Below are 12918 nucleotides of genomic sequence, written 5' to 3' on the forward strand. Positions count from 1 at the left end.
TTTTTATATTATCTGTCACTATGATAATTATTATTCATTATTATCTATATTATTTCATATTTATTATCAATGATGCAACAACAATCATGATGCTTGTCATTGTCATTTTCACTTATCATTCTCATTGTTATAGAAATAGTTATCATGAATGCTGTTACACATGCCATTATTGACATCAGGAGAAGGATGATGTATATTAATATTATTATATAGACAGCTATTATTAATATTATTACACATGTTTATAGAATGATGATTATGATGTTGATAACTGTGGATAATTTATGTAATAATGGTCTATCAATTTTTGCATAGATTATTATCAGGATGAAAAGATGATGATACTGTTATTATTATTGTCATGATTATTATACATATTAATGGGATGATGATGACGACAACATTATTTATCTATGCTATTTTTAGAATTTGATGGTTATTATTATTATTATTATTATTATTATTATATATTATTATATAATATATGTTATACATATTATTATTATTGGCATTAATATTAATTTTGATATCATTTTAAGAATTAAGAAACATGTAGTATTTGGTAACAGGCCGGATTTCAGTCTGTTAAGTTCAGTTCAGTTACTGAACTCTGTTCATTTCTACCGTTTTACAAGTGTGAGAATACACAGACACCTTCAGGTTCAGACCATACACAGACATACAATTAACAATTACACTGAACCTCCTCACTCAACAACCTACTCTATTCACCTACTTCTTCTCTTTTCTTTCTATTCTCACTCTCTTGCGTTAAATCATTTTTTATTTATCATTATTATTTATTTTATTTTTTATTAACTTGTTTGCATACTCATTTATCTATCTTTTTTTATGTTTTATTCCGTTATGTTTGAGCCAACCATATCTGAATGATGGGACCACCTCGGAGTGAGCCCTGGTGACTGGGGGGTGCTTGGGGGACTGGACTGGTTTGGGACAGCTTGGAGTCAGAGGACCTGATCCCCACTAAGCCCTTCTCCAAGTAGAAAGTTGCTCCTCAGACCCAGTTAAACAGACCCCTCCTGTAGATGTGGGGCTGATCTAAAGGGGATCTGACCTACAACAGGCCAGCCACCTCTTACAGGAGTGGTGGCAGCCTACAGACAAAGAAAGCAGGGAAGAGGAGAAGCGGAAAAGAGCTAAAAAATTAAGAATAAAAAAAGAATAAAACAAGCAAACAAAATTGAAAAGAAAAGAGACAAAGAAAGGGAAAATAAATAAATACATCAAAAATTCTGTCCTGACCTGACCTGCCCCAGATCCACCAGATGGTGCCTGTCCTCTAAGATTGTGGCTGTGTTATTTTTTTTCTTTTTCTCTTTCTTTCTTGGGGTTAATACGGTCTCTTCCTTTTTGCTCTCTTTTTGTTCTCTCTCCCCTTTTTATCTTTCACACAGAAAACCCACCCACTCACACAAACACACACACACACACACACACACCTACCTACACCTACCTGAGTCTAGTTCTCCCCCTTGTCTTCTGCTGTCATGTGTGTCTTCATGTTGGTCACTTGTATTGCACTATAAACAAAAAAAGATCTAAGCAGACACAAATAAGCTGATTGTGAGCAGAAAAAAGCAGTTAGCAGTTTTACACACAATGTGTGTATTGTTGGAAAAATCACCCTAACATCATATGCCGATATAAACCTATGTGTACAGTGTATAAAAATGAGTTCTACATTAAAGCTGCATTCATTGTTTGTTTTGTTATGTTTTTTGGCTACTTGGAGAGTAGAAAATACAATAAACAGAACACAACATATTAATTGACCTTTTAAAGTTGTTATGGTGAACTTGGCCAATGGTTGCCTATTTACACTCTCAGCGTACATTGAACAGTAGAATTTTGTTTCTGACAAATGTTACCCCCCCCCCCAAAAAAAAGTGTTTGACTTTTTTCCTGCTGTGTTATTGTCCACAGGACAACACTGGGTGTCAGCATGGAAGGTTACAAAGTTTTACAAACTTATATTGTCTCAAAATAATCACAGTGTGTTGGCACATAACCAAAAACTACAGAAGCTGTGTTTATGACTGTGTTAAGATTGACAATCATGATTCTCATTCTCATTAACTACTGGGCGATGAAGCAGCCTGATAAAGGAGATTGAGATTCGAAATGGGGAGAAGAAGACTGTGCGACAATCAGAGCTTTGGTGACAACTACAATAGTAGAGCTTAAGTCCCTTAAACTTTTTCAAGTCATTATCACTACAGATGTAATCCCACCTCCGACCACAATGTGGGTTACAATGACAGGGCACTGTCTCCAATGAATTTTATTTTCTACATCTTCCTCTTTACAAATATAATGCTGAACTTCCTTTAACCTTAGCTGATGAGTCTGCTGATGTTGCAGAGTTGCAGTACAAGACAGGAACAATTCATCATGATCTATGTAAAATACACACACATACACAGTGTAATCATAATTTTAATAACATGTCCTTCCTGTTTGTACTCTTAAAAAATACAAAAATACAATAGTATAAAAATTTCTTGTAAGTAGAGGAAAAGAAAAATACAATTAATTCAAACGAGAAAACCACAAATGATTCAAATGAGTATATATGAATGATTCAAATGATTAACATAATAAATGATTACATAGTTGCATGATTCTCTTGACAACAGATGTGGAAGCAAAAAAAACCTGTCAGGCAGTTCTTTATCATTCTTTTCATTTTCGTGTGTTTCTTTCGGACAGGAAAAATTCTCCTCACAACCCCGCTGCCCCAGCGGCCATTAATCAGTGTCAATAAGTGTTTCAATCACATTTGTATGCTTAATCACATGTCACAATTTTAGAGACTTCAATTCTGACAATAGCCATTGTATATGAACATTTCTTATATATTCCAAAAAAAACAAAAAAACAAAACTTGTCCTCAGTCAGGCTGATCGACTCATTGGACCCTATGTGTGGACCTTCCCCTGCCTAAGGTCCTTCTACCTGATATGTGAAAGAAATAGAAAACCTATAAATGTATATACAACATACTGTCAGTCTTTTTCTCTTAAGCATACATTACATAAGAACACTATAACTTCCCTTCAGATTTTCTATAAGTTCGTCATTATGCTGTGGAATAAAGACTAAACAGGTGTCTCATCTCCAGCAAGTGTCACATCTCCAATGTGTTCATAGATGGACTCCTCTCTTGCTTCGAGCTGAACATACTCTCCGTAGATCTCTTCATCTCCGTGTCTAACCCCGACATGTCCTCCGACCACAACATGTCTCTCGTAATCGTTATCTGTGGAGACAGGCTGATACAATAGCTGTTGCCACGTTAGTGTAGTAGTAATCAATTTTTGCATTAATTCTCTCAGACATGGAATGCAACAACAAGTAACTAGAAAGGCAAGCATGATTCCCACAGACAATATTATGGCTTTAAAGGTGTTTTCCCATTTCCTAAACATGTCCTCCAGCCACCCAGTGAAAGGATCTGTGATACCTGAATTCTCCGCAGTACCACCACGTATCTGAACATTCATATTCGTGATTGGTAACCAAGTCATCAGTAATCCTATTGCGATTCTTACTCACTGCAACTGTAGTGCCACAACCTGTCAGATCTCCCATTTCTTGTCCTCCATTCAATCCACGTGTTCTGGACAGGCAGATATAATTCCCCTTGTATGGCATAAACCATGGTGGAATAACCTTAGTGGAGACAGCTGGAAACAGATACTTGAGAGTGGTACAGTTATTTCTAGGAGAGTCAGTTTTATGTAGACTGAGCATACACTTGAATCCTTGAAGATCATTGTGAGGATTAAGTGGAAAAGGAACTGTTCCCAATGATGGTCTTGCAGCTGCACAAACTATGCAATCAGTTGCTAGTCCGGAACCCTTAGTGGTGAAAGAAATCCATTGTAACCATAGCTGTTTCTTACTCCAGGCGAGCAAAGCTCTTCCTCCTGGAGTCTGATGAACTGGTACACGGTTTAACACTACAAATGTGTAATCTTCAGCAGTTGTCGTTGACTTGTTTATATTGTTTATTACTTATCTGTAGGTATTGGTGCTCGTTTACAGTGTGTCAGGTGTAGCCACGTCATTCTCTCAGCTATGCGCACTGCTGTGGGTGTTGCGAGTAGCACTTGGAATGGGCCTTCCCACCTTGGAGAGCTCCAGTTCTTCCTTTTGAGCATTTTGGTGAAAACCCAGTCTCCTGGCTTCACAGGTGTCGTTTGGTCAGAGACTGGCTCTGTGGGTGAGAGGACTGTAGACATAGTCTCTTTGTTTTTCAACATCCTGCTCATATAATCTACAATCGTTTCTGTTAATTCTGTGTCATCTCCCTTTAAGTTAATCAAAGGTACTCTGTAGGGTCTACCATATAGGATTTCAAAAGGTGATTGTCCTGTATTGTTAGGCTGTATGTGAAGGCTTAACATTACTGCTGGCAAACAGGTTATCCGTCCTTTCCCTGTGTCTTCCATGGCTTTCCTGAGTTTAGCCTTGATTGTACCATTTGCTCTTTCCACTAATCCTGCTGACTGTGGATGATAAGAACAATGATATTTCATTTTCATGGAAAATATTTCACTTAGTTTAGCAATTACATCATTTCTGAAATGAGGTCCATTATCACTATATATAATTTCTAGAAACCCAAATCTCGGTGCAATATGTGTTACTAGAGCTTTCACTACTGTTATTGCATCACTTCTTACTGTTGAAATGACTTCAATCAATTTTGAATATAAGTCTATGATTACTAAGCAGTATTTTTTGTTTTCACATTTATTCAATTCAATGAAATCCATGCGTACTGTGTGAAATGGGATTTGTGCATTGGGTATCCTGCCTGATCTTGGTTTCAATTTACCTTGAACATTCTGTTTTCCACACACTACACATGATGCACAAAAAATTTTTGCATAATTTTGGAATCCATAGGTTGTATATATTTTGTTTATTAGTTCATACATACCTCCAGTTGATGTATGGATCAACCCATTCATCAATACTGCTGCAAATCGAAATAAATTCTTTGGAAGAATGTACTTTCCCACTAGTCATTTCCATAATTCATATTCAGATAATTTCACCCCTTTCTTTGCCCAAAACTGTCTCTTTGAGTCAGGTGAGCTATGTTTTATGTCTTTTAAAATGTCATGATCAATGTGTGAAATTTGCTCAGCTGTGTATATGTCTTGGTTTTCTTGTCTAGCAGCAGCTGCTTTCGCTTCCTCATCCGCCTTCCTGTGAGATTAAGTCATCTCCTGAAGTGTGAGCAGCACACTTACATACTTCTATCTGCAGTGGCAATTGTACAGCCTCTAATAAGGCTGAAATCAAATCAGTGTGTAAAATTGGCTTTCCAGTGGACGTAATCATACCTATTTTTCCACTGTTGTGCGAAAATATGTAAGGTGTTAAGAGCATATGCACTATCAGTATAGACAGTTACTCTCTTTCCTGCTCCTAACTTGCATGCTTCAGTTAGTGCAATCAGCTCTGCTGCTTGAGCTGAGAAATGGGGTGCAAGTGCTTTTGATCACAGTACTTTGTCTATAGTTACCACTGCATAACCACTACTATTTGTTCCGTCCGGATTCTTTTTGCATGAGCCATCTACAAACATCACTACGTCTGGGTTTTGTAACGCCACATCAGTTAGATCTGCTCTAGGTAATACTTTTTTCGTTGCTTCAGCCACACAATCATGTTTGGTGCCTTCTGTTTCGTTTGGAAGTAGTGTTGCCGAATTTAGAGTTGTACACCTGTCAATAGTTAGGTGAGGCTGAGAGAGTAGAATGGTCATGCAGTTAAGATGTCGAGCTACAGCGTGTGACACTTTCAGTGTTAATGGATGAAATAAGATGATTGTGGCTGAACTTTGTATTGCTAGGGCTGCTGCTTGTACAGCTTGCAAACACTGCAGCATCGCTCTAGCTATTGGATCTAGTTTAGATGAATAATATGCCACAGGTCTAAGTTTCCCTCTTAATGGCTGGGTTAACACACTGGTTATAAACCCACCTCTAGCATCACATGTTTGTACAAAAACTTTCCTATAATCTTGAAGTGCCAGTATTGCTGAACTCACAAACAGTTGTTTTATTTGCAAAAATGCATGTTCTCCCTCTGGAGTCCGTGATAACATCATTGGCGGCCATGGGTCATAGATAAGCATTTGAAGTTGGTGTGTTACTTCAGCATAGTTTGCAATCCACGCTCTTCAGAAGTTAGTCATCCCTAGAAATTACATAATTTGTCTTTTTGTCTGCGGTTTGGGTGCTTGTAATATTGCTGTTTTCCTATTTTCATCTAGGTGTTTGCTTTCAAAAAAGATATTAAAACCTAAATATTTCACTGTCTTTTTCCATTATTGTAATTTGTTCTTGCTTACTTTATGGCCCTGTTCTGCCAAATATTTTAATAGCGCAATAGTATCAATTTTACAATCCTGTTCATTTCCTGACGCGAGTAAAATGTCATCAACATATAATAACAGTTGGCTCCCCCTTAGGGAAGTGAATTGTGCTAAGTTGGATGACATTGCCATTGAAAAGATCGTCGGGCTTTCACAATGTCCTTGTGGGAGTCTTGTGAATGTATACTTTTTACCCCTGTATTGAAATGCAAACCAAAATTGATCTTCCTTATGGAGCAGAACAGAGAAAAATGCATTAGCTAAATCTATCACTGTTAAGTATTTAGCTTATGGATTACATTCATTTAACAGCGTGTGTGGGTCTGGAACGAGGGGAGCACGTGGTATTACTGCTTTATTTACTGCCTGTAAATCCTTTACCATCCTCCATCCTGTTGATGGGGCTGCCTTTTTTACGGGGAACAGGGGGCTATTGCATGCTGCATCTGGGCACTCCCTGATAACTCCTACACTTTGTAGATCTTGTATTATCGGTGCAATCCCCTCTTCCGCCTCTAGTTTAAGTGGATACTGTCTCTGATATGGCCTGTAAGAGCCTTTTGGAGTTTTTTTAACTGGTTGTATTCCTTTAATAAGTCCTACATCAGCTGATCCTTTGGACCACAACTTTTGAGGTACACTGTTTAGGTCTAACTCTTCTTTGTCAGTGTCATGGGTTCACCATCTTAGTGACTATTTTTCATGTTGTTCACCTGCCTGATCTCTAACTCTCCTGTCATTGCAGATCCTGCCACACCCATCTGCCCTGCAATCACCTCATTCCCCTCACCTGAGTTTCCACACCCATCTCCTCACCTGGATTCCATTAGGCTCATCAGTCATTCCTTATATATACTGGTCCATATTCACATGCTCCTTGCCAGATTGTTTGCCTAGCTTTCCAGCATTTCTATATCTACCTGTTCGCTCGCCTGTTACCTGAGATCCTGCCTGTTTCCCGGTCTTGAGATTTGCCTAGTCCTTTTGAGTTGTCTGCCTGATCTGCCTGTCTGCCTGGTTTGTGACCCCTGCTTGGTTTTTTTTTTTTGGACTGATTAAAGAATATTGGACTCTGCTCCTGTCTCTGAGGATGTGCTTTTGGGTTCTGAGGTTCTGAGTCGTTACAGTCAGTTAGATTGAATCAGGCAGTGGTAAAGTCTAGGCTGGTTTCTCCACTGAGGTGAACCGCTTGTACCGTTTGTGTTACCCAGTTCAGGTGGGTACAGTACACATTTAATTTGGGTGCAAATAACACTCTCTCTCTCACCTCCTGCCACTCACAGTTTGATCTCTCTATTTTTGAAACAAACTCGCCTAAATCTTTCCACTGCATCTCTTGGGTTTGTAAACAGGAAATGTGCGGTGTCAGGCTTCCTCAATAGTTTTGCCTTTGCTTTTCGGAGGCTCACCGCGCAAGCACAGTTTCCTTTTTGGTCCCAATACAGTTTGGTGATAGTCATTTTGCAGCTGGATTCTTTAAAGAACTTTTCATGATATTCTCTGTCTTGTTCATTTTGATGTGGAAAGTACATTGTGCAATGTAACTCTTCGGGTGTGTGCGCTTCAATATTTTTTATTTCAGCTGGAGGAATGCGGTCTTTTACCAATTTCATTAGCTCCTGAGTTATACTTCCTGGCCCAGTTTGAACTAAATCCAAACTGTACCAGTAATTTAACGTCAGTCCTTCGCACACAAATGTTTCTGTGTCGTCCTCTTCATCACTGTCGGTTGTTTTTAGGTTAACTTGGCAGGCTTTAGTACCAGAGCCATTTTGATCTGGTACTCCAGCTATCCCTAATTTCGTCATCAAATCTCTTCCTAAGAGCTTAACGGGACACATTTGTGATATTACCACTGAGGCATATATGTTTTTGTTTGTTTTGGGATCTTTTTATTTTAGAAGTTCAGTTAATGGTTCAATAGTCACATGTCCTGTGGCTGATCTAACCCTTAAACCGCCGTTTGGTTTTAGGGTAAAATCTGTCCCTGTTTAATTACGTCGCACAACTGTTCAGCAAGCTCCAGAATCACATAAGAATGTTATTGATTTACCCCGTACCTTTAATACTATCTATGGTTTAGTCCCTTCCTGTGATAGTAAAATTTCAGCTGTTTGTAATGATAGGATTTCATCTACCTCTGTCTCCCTATCTGCTAGTGTGTGTGTGTGTGTGTCGGTGTTCCGGAGCCAGTCATACAGAGTAGTTTCTTTCCTGTTCTTCTTGTCTGGGTTTCGCTCCTCCGCTCCCTCCTTTCCCCCGTCCTCCTCCTCTCTCGCCTCCTAATTTCTTTGGAGCTCTGCAGTCTTGTGCATACTGTCAAGGTTTGCCACAATTACATTTATATTTTTCATTTAGCAGATGCTTTTATCCAAAGCGACGTACATATGAGACTGATACAACACAAGCAAGGATCTAGTCAGGAGACAACAACACAAGTAAGTGCCATAAAGCTTAAGTTTGGGCCCGATAGGATGTAGATGCCAACAGGCAGTGCAACAAGGCAATGATTAGAGTGCATAGAAGTATGTTTTTTTGTTGTTGTTGTTTTGGGGTTTTTTTGTTTTGGGTTTTGTTTTTTTTCTATCCTAGTGTCATCATTATCATGCAAGAATGTATCTACAACCTTTCTTTTCTTTTTCTTTGCTTCAATCATTTCTTCTGCATGGGTTGCATAATCAATGGTTCTCTGCAACCCTGCATTTTTCCAGGCAATCAGATGTTTGGCCACAAATTGGCTGATTTCTGGTCTAAATCCAATCATTTTTTAATTGCATACTGTATGGACTATGTCAGTTTCTCATTCATGTGTACAGTATGTAAGTAGCTGTATACTGTACCACTTCGTGTACTCCGAAGAAACTGAGGATCTTGTGAATGCGTCTCTCCTTTCCGTGGTGTGATGTCAACCTTCGTGAAGGGGTTGTGGGGTGAGAAGGCAGGAGGTGGAGCAGTCAGCAGTGGAGGAGGAGGAGGTGGTCAAGGTTCGGGGTAAGGCGGAGGATCCGGACGGGACCCACATGGCACGTAGCTGTCATCATTCTGCCAGTCTTGTTGTCTAGCAACCCTTTCTTCTTTCTTTTCTGAAAACCAGTTCATCTGGCTCTTGCTTCTGTCAGCCATGACTTGGCCTGTAGCAGACCTTCTTTCTTTGACTTCCCCTTTTTCCCTTTCGTTCCTTCTGAAATTGCCTTTACTAATTCTTCGCAAGCTTCTACGTCTAGTTTTCCTACAATGTCATACTTTTCCTGCCATATCTTGAGATATTTAACATAATCAGGATGGAGTAGTTTCATGCGTTTGGCGTCTCTACCATATTTCTCTGCTTGTGGTATTTTACAGCTACAACAGTTACCCATTGTAGAGGCCTCTTTTTTTTCTCTTTTCTTTTTTTCTCTTTTTTTGTATGTGGTAAGGCTATTTAATTTCCTTGTTTTCCCCTTAACAGCCAACCAGTTTGTATGGAGTTCACCTGAGCAACTGGTCTGATCAGTGAAATTGTGTTCTTGTAAGGCCTTTCTCAGGTCCATTGCCTTTTGAGGACCTAACACTGAGTGCCAAAATGTTAAAAGAATTTCTTCGTAATGACCATTAAACAATAGAGACTGGAACTGAAGTATCAAAATTCAGTAGAATTTATTTTCTTGCACAAGAATGAGCGTTTCAGGATGAGATAACAAAGAAAAGATAACTTGTCTCACCCTGTCTCCAACGAATTTTATTTTCTACATCTTCCTCTTTACAAAAATAATACTGAACTTCCTTCAACCTTATCTGATGAGTCTGCTGATGTTGCAGTACAATACAGGAACAATTCATCATGATCTATGTAAAATAGTAACACACATACACAGTGCATTCATAACTTTTATAACAACCTAAAACCATTAAGACATACTTTAATGAGTAAATGAATATGCTAGAAAAGAAGGCATCAAACATGTCTGTATAAAATTCTTGTATTATCATTTTTGAAATATCATAAAAAATATAACCATATAATGTAACATTAAAAAGGAATTGATTCATTTAAAACATCTGTAGCAATCTCTCCCTCAGTGTGTGGAAAGTTTTGGCTTTTGGCCTTGCGGTTGACAGATGTGTGTGTTTGTGCAGATAGTGTTCTACCTGACCGAAGTTCCTGTTGTTTCTGAGTCTCACGTTTTACCTGCAAGACTTGTGTTTTAATGCTGTTGTTCATCATTTGTGATGAGAAAACATCGGAGAAATAAAAAGTTTGTGCCCTGGTTTTAGCCTCTCCTGCCGGCTGCTGACAGCGCTGTCAGCTGGAGAGTCACTCACACTGGACGGTAGAGGAGGAGACACAGAGGAATTAGTACACGTCAGTTTAGTCAACTTCACTGTATTTAACATCGGAGCTGAGAGCATCAGAACTCAGAGCAGGAAACACAGTCACTCTGCATCACACTACTGCTGTCCTCTGATTCCATCATCAGCCAATGAGGAAACTCTGACACTCAGTCGGCCGACCAGTGGTGTAACTTCATCACTCACTCACTCACTCACTCACTCACTCACTCACTCAACCGTGGTTATATAGGGCTGGTCTGTGGCTGGTCCAGCCAAACACTGACAGAGAGACAGTGTCATCTTCTGCAGTACATGTACAGCAGCCAGTGCTACACAGCTGTCCTTTTAGAAAATATCGTAGTTGCTTTTCAACAATGGAAGAAATCTATGTTGATACCAAACATTCAACAATTCAGACAGGTAAGAATATTCAGTCAGACAGAGAGGCTGACAGACTGAGCTGTGAATAGTATGTTTTAATTGTATGATTGATTGGATTCACTGGTCTTTTCTCTGTTCAGGTCCGAAGACTTCAGAGAGGAGATTTCATGGAGCTGTTCTTGTCTTTCTGGGGCTGCTGAGTGTTTTCCTGCTGGCTGGACTCATCGGCCTCAGAGTCTACTGTGAGTCTGGTTAACATTCAGAAGTTTAAGTCAGACTGAACTCATGATTATAGGAGCTGATTATTCTACTCTGAAAGATGATGTCCTGACTTTGTTCTGGTTTGCGTTGGTCTTAATTACTGTTTAAATTTGTTAAGGTGTCATAAAAATACAACATTGACTACAATATACACATTTTTAAATAGATGAGATAAAAAGATTTTCCTGAGGAATGTGACTTTTTTTCAAATATTTTAACAACAATTCACATCTTGGAGAGAAGGAACAATTCTTTTCTCTCCAAGATGTGAATTGAGTGATTGTACAATTTGTATTTTGTCATTGTTCACTGTAAATGTACATTACCATAAATTTGTTTATTTGTTTGTTTAATAAGTTTGTTGGCAAACTAATGAATGAATGAATGCTCCATAGTACTGTGGTAATAATAGAAAATGACCTACTGTGTGTCAGAGTTGCACCAGAGATAGAGAGAGAGATATTTAATAGACTAATTTAAAATCATCAGCGTCAGCTGTCGTCATGGGGCAAAATTAGGAAACAATTTGACTTGTGTTGATATTGTGTCATATTACATGATGTGAATTTGTAAGGTATTTGCTGTTTCACAGACATGTCATGACATTTCAAAGACATGCCTCATTCAGGGTTGACAGGCTTGTCAGGGACAAGTGAGTTGAGTGGAAGAGAAATTTAGTTGCTCCACTGGACAAGTTAAAGTCATTTAAAAAATGTGTCTCCATGTTATGTGCAGTGTTTCCACTACCATTGCCTTATCCCCCGCACCTCCCGAAAGAAACAAATATAAACAAATGTAACGTATACTCACAGCTGAGCGCGCGTAAATGCCGTTTAGCCACCTCTCAAATTCAGAAATAGCATTTATGCAAACTTTAATGACTTTACAACTGTTAGCTCAGACTGGCTTCCTACTGCAGCTTGTTACTGTTAACATTGACCAACAAAGCACCATGAGCTCCTGCTACGCAGGTGTTCAAAACAAACGAACCCTCCGCGTTGAAGCTAGCAGGCAGACTGGAGCCACTTTCATGAGACAGACGAATGAATCAGAGTTCAGAAGATCATATATGACATTAACATGTGCGGCATCAAATAATAATGTCAGACAAAAGACAACAAAGTAAGTAGTTAGAAAAGCTCTTCAATGAAACAGAAGTTTTTTAAATTGACATTAATGTTGTTTTAACTGTCCAGTTTATCTGGTGTTGCTTTACTCCTGGGACACACTAGATGCGTGAACAGCGCGTGTACGTCGCGGAACTTCTTGCTTTTCGTGTCGGCGCCCATGTTAACAGGTTAGAGCAGCCACACTGCCCGTGTGAGACGCATGAGGCTGCTGCGTCGCTTCATCTAGAGATTTGAGGTCTCGCCTATTTTCTCCGAGTGATGCGTGCGGTTCTCAGCAGAAATAGACAGGGAAAACGAGAAAGATAGGGCTGCCAGTGGCAGAAGCGCCGCAGCAGACACGCTTCCAGTGTGGACGCTGCAAGAGTGAGAGACGCAACAGTTCAGCAACGCACACGCACTGCTGAGGTTCACGCATCC

At 39.2% G+C, this 12918-nt stretch overlaps 1 long non-coding RNA gene across 1 annotated transcript; it reads left to right on the forward strand.

Moving 5' to 3' along the window:
* The first annotated feature begins 8339 nt into the window (after positions 1 to 8339).
* On the forward strand, positions 8340 to 11652 carry LOC137193088 (uncharacterized). The gene is made up of 3 exons (XR_010930678.1): positions 8340 to 8856; positions 9278 to 11149; positions 11251 to 11652. It is a non-coding gene; the product is annotated as an uncharacterized lncRNA (long non-coding RNA).
* The last annotated feature ends 1266 nt before the right edge of the window (positions 11653 to 12918 follow it).

This window comes from Thunnus thynnus, chromosome 11, assembly GCF_963924715.1.
Source record: "Thunnus thynnus chromosome 11, fThuThy2.1, whole genome shotgun sequence".
Classification (NCBI taxonomy): domain Eukaryota; kingdom Metazoa; phylum Chordata; class Actinopteri; order Scombriformes; family Scombridae; genus Thunnus; species Thunnus thynnus.